Consider the following 4,708-nt stretch of genomic DNA (forward strand, 5'->3'; position numbering starts at 1 on the left):
AAAGGAATCACACCCTTAGATGATTTACCTATATATATATATATATATATATATATATATATATATATATATATATATGTGGTCACCGACACCTTAATGATTAACGCAATGATCATAAACGGCATTGTACGATGAATGATTTCAGGATTGCAGGAGTGTGCAATGCTCGAGCTTGGGTAAATGTGTAATTTGTTCATCCTCCTTCTCCACAGCCCAAATAACAGTCACTTCTTTCTCCTCAACTAAAGACAAAGTCTTTGGATTTGAAACTCTTTTAGAGTATAATCTTTTACTCTTCTTTCCTTTTTTGTGCGATTGCTCCCTTCACTCTAAGGCACATTTTTTTTTATTCAGAGCAATACCATTCCCACCACTAATGGAGCAAATATCTTACAGTAGATATCATTAACATTAGAAACTTTAAGATGGACACCTGGACAAACTGCAAAACCCGAGGGGATTTACTGGTGTTACTGGTACTAGTTTCAAGTGGAATACATGCAGTTAATACCAAGAAAGGCCACGCCCACAACTGCATTTTGGTGTCCATGAAAAACATGGAGCTCTTGCCATTCATTTCAAAACAACGTAAAGACAAACAACGGACATCAACCAAAAGCAAGGTTTTATAAAATGGAGACAGTCTGGGGTGGGGCTTCAGTCAATCACACTGAGGATAATTTAGAGGAGAAACTAGTCGCTGCTGTCAGCTCATGTCCAGAACTGCACAATCCAAAGATCTACTTGGACAGCTTACGACTGCTTTATCTGAAACATACACATTGCATCTTTTTTTTCTTTTTTTGCCTCCTTTTACTAAAAAGTACAGCAACTGCCAGCAGTTTATACTCCCAAACTTTACATGCTTGAATCAGTCTCCCACTTCACACGATTCTATGTCATGGTGTTTCTCAGGAATGGCTCACTCCAGCTCCAACTGGAGTTTATCATCACACAAGCCCTGTCCCAAATAACACACATTTAGGGTACTACAGGGAAAGGTGGAACTTAAGAGTGCCCCTATGCAGCCTTGTTGTGGCCTTTGGTGAGGACTGCATCAATGCAGGCTCAGCAGTGGCCTCTTACCCAAAACAGGTTTGTTCAACATATTCAGGTATGATGTTCAAATGTATTGTGCTTGTAATCTGCATTGTTTGGCTGTGGATAAGCTTAAAATTAGCTCTTTTAAATCCAATATAACTGATATCAGCCACACTTTAAGGTACTTTAAATGGTTCTTTGAGGGATGCCACAGTAAAATGACTTGTGTTTTCATAAAGAACCATGTTTGTAGTGGAAATGTGTGTAATGAGTGTAAGGAAGCTTTACAATGGGGAAAAATTACCTGAAGATTTTTTTTTAGAACTTTAAAAGGTTTTTCACACTCACACGTCTCTTTAATACAAACATGGTTTTAAGTGTTTCCTCTGTTCTTTTGGGGTTTTTTTTGCTCAAAGAACCATTTGAAGCACCTTTATTTTTAACAGTGTATGTCTGCATGTTGATGACATTACCTACATTCAGTCTTGGAGGAGGACCACATGGCTTTTGGTTGCTGGTTGGCAGGGCTCCACACATCTACAGCCAGTTCTGGACTCTTTAATATTGCATTTGCCTGAATTGTAACCGCTGGCATGCTGACCTCGGCCTGTTGTAGTGTTGGTATGTCAGTAATAAAACCACCTTCCCGATGTACCCTGAATGGGTGTAGCTGGAGTGAGCCATTACGGACTGGGCAGTCCAAGTGGAGTCTCCCCAAAGGCCTCAAGACCAAGGATGCCTATGTCACTGAAGGCTATGTCCAATTTTGTAGGACTGACATATCCTTTGAGAACTTCAATCGCCACAAAAAAACTAACCATGCCTTGCTAACATCAGTAAGCTGTGACATACAGACTTTGTGTATCACTGCTTGCATGGTGTCTCCTTGCCTCTGAGACACTTGTATCACATCGACTGACCCCCACAAACGTGCCTACAACAGGCTAGCAGTAGGTATTTTTAGGCTGTGTTGTGACAGCAGCCTAATCTGGATAATAATTTTACCTCAGCTCAAAAAAATGGGGTGGGGAGCTGTATGGATGTCTGTCCATCAGGTGCAGCCACGATTCCAGGCTTTCCGCCAACTCAAAGAGCAGGACAGTGTGTGTAGCCAAAATGGAGCTTATTACAGATCATCAAATCATATTTTTACTAAAAAGTAAACGGTAGTTGTAATTTTCCTATCATACCTCCAACATATACATACAGTATTTAATAATGGAAAATTTAATTTCCTTTATTTACTCATTTCAGAAAATTGACAACCGCCTACATGGTTGTTAGTTGCAGTGGCCTAAAAGAATCGTCCATAAAAGACATACAGCACTGCACTGCGTCAGAGATAGATCAGATAGAGACATTAACTGGATTTGGTTATTTCAACCCTGAAAACAGCACCAGGCTTTTTAACACACTTGTACACACACTCATCGGAAGCCACACGTTTGACATGGGGCGTGAAAGGAAAAACCTCCTGATATGGAAATATTGCATTATTCTCAACCAAATATGCAGGTGTCACTGTGGCCAGTTCAAGCATGGGCTGACTGAAGGAAGTGGTGGTGGGTAAGAGAGACTGAGGTCCTGAAACACAAAGTCTGCTCACAAGGTGGTGGGTTGACCAGCAGCTGAAAAACAGAACAGACAAAAAGATGGAGATTTTCTTTATACAGGAGCTTTATTGTGTCACACAATTATTCAACTGCTTTCCCAGATTGTGTTGCTTAAAAGCCTTCACTAACTGCACACATCTGTGGGCAAAATCTATATGGCTTTGTAGAGAAAGCAGATGTTAATGACAAAGGCAACAGTGTGAAGGAAGTAGCTGAATTTGAAGGTGTATCAAACTGGCAAAGGTCTACAGAAAATTCTAAATTGTGGCCAAAAGACCAAACTGACAGACAGAGACTGCTGGTCAAGGCATTGACATCATTAACATCTGCTTGAATCTATGAATCCTGTTACACAGCCCACAGGTATTTGTAGCCTGATCTTCTTCGTGCTGCGACATCTGCAGAAGCCTGAAGTTTGTCCGGGGAGATATATATTATATATATATATATTCTTATATATAATATATTCTATATAATAATATATAATATATTCTAAATGTTCTTAGGTGTGTATGTGTGTGAGTGCAAATGTGAGTGAGAGAAAAATGACAGCAAAACTCACAGCGAGAACGGATGTAGCACTGATGACAGTTCAGCAGACCATTACGGATCCTCACATCCGTTCCAGTGGTGGTGTCACCTAACTGTCCCTTACAGATCCCGCACTGTGTGTGTGTGTATGTATATGTGTGTGAGAGAAACAAGGAAGAAAGACAACATAAACGTCATTTACTTAAATATATAGTCATATTAGAATATTATGTCCAGCCCTGATTTGGAATGGCCCACTTCCCATATAGGAGCATTCTGTAGCACTCTATAAATCCAGACTGTAGTCCATCTGTTTCTCTGTATACTAAACTGTTCTTCAATGATCAGAGGAGTGGAGAGGACAGCTTAAATGCTGTGCAAGGCTACGCTAGGCTATGCTGCTATGTGCCATTGCGGTGATGTAAACTGGACAATAAAAGCAGAGCTCATTATTTCCCCACAAGCCCACGATAAAAGAAAAATCTGTGTTTTTCTGTGTCAGAATAACAGGGTGGAAAACTCATGTCTGACAAATCACACACTTACTATTTACACCTCAAATAACAACTTTGAATACTGAATAAAGGCATTATGTGGCACTTTTAACACTTTTAACTTTTTACACACGCAAACTGCTGCTTAAATCAGAGCCAATTCCCAAATTTTACATGATCATGACCTCCCTAGCTTCTACACCCACACACACAAAATGGGATACATACCTTAAAGCACTGAATGTGGAAGTAAAGGCTGAGAGTCTCAATAATCATGGCTGCTCCTTTACCAAGTGGATGACCACAACTGGAACACAGCTTCTTCCCACTACCAGATCTACACACACACACACACACACACACACACACAAAAGATGCATAAACCACACTTTCATTTGCTTTTATAGTTGACACACCATATTGGATATCTGCAGTGAATGCAGCACTGCAAAGAAGAAAGAAGAAAGAGGGGTGAGGGTGGTTGAAGAAAGAAAACAAAGAAGATGATTAAAATGATTATGTATCAGGGCTGCACAATAAAAATTCACTAAGGCTGTGGGATATCGTCACAACAATATAAAAAGTAATAAATAATGACGAATTCCAGCATCGCTAACTGAATAGGCTGCCACTAATATAACTAACCTCCCTTAAAAATACAAAATGAATTCTCTACTAAGCAAAATGACTAACTTTAAATGGCAACAGCTACCTATTTCAAAACTGAGAGCGCATCTTTATGATTGTAAGGCTGTTTAAAAAACAGTCAGCTGCAAGGAATAAGACTACCAAGAGTTTGTTAGGCACTAGTACAGGGTTTACTTTTAAAGATGTAACTAACAACCCATGAACCTCAAACACTGTTGTGTCCTCTTACGAAAGCACCTGTTATGTGGGTTAGCTGATGAAGCTAGCTTGGTGCTAGGCATGTGCTAGGCTAAAAGATAACCCAACCAGACGTTACTACGTGTTTTCAGCTGGCTAGCCACACACCACGCCGACTAGACACAGAGAGGAGTGGAGAGGACA

The 4,708-nt window shown here is 40.1% G+C and overlaps 1 long non-coding RNA gene across 1 annotated transcript; it reads right to left on the minus strand.

Moving 5' to 3' along the window:
• Nucleotides 1–2,505: 2,505 nt before the first annotated feature.
• Nucleotides 2,506–4,004, minus strand: LOC140541440 (uncharacterized). The gene is made up of 3 exons (XR_011977926.1): nucleotides 3,908–4,004; nucleotides 3,217–3,319; nucleotides 2,506–2,669 (listed from the first exon to the last, which is right to left on the minus strand). It is a non-coding gene; the product is annotated as an uncharacterized lncRNA (long non-coding RNA).
• Nucleotides 4,005–4,708: the final 704 nt, after the last annotated feature.

This window comes from Salminus brasiliensis, chromosome 19 (assembly GCF_030463535.1).
Source record: "Salminus brasiliensis chromosome 19, fSalBra1.hap2, whole genome shotgun sequence".
Classification (NCBI taxonomy): Eukaryota; Metazoa; Chordata; class Actinopteri; order Characiformes; family Bryconidae; genus Salminus; species Salminus brasiliensis.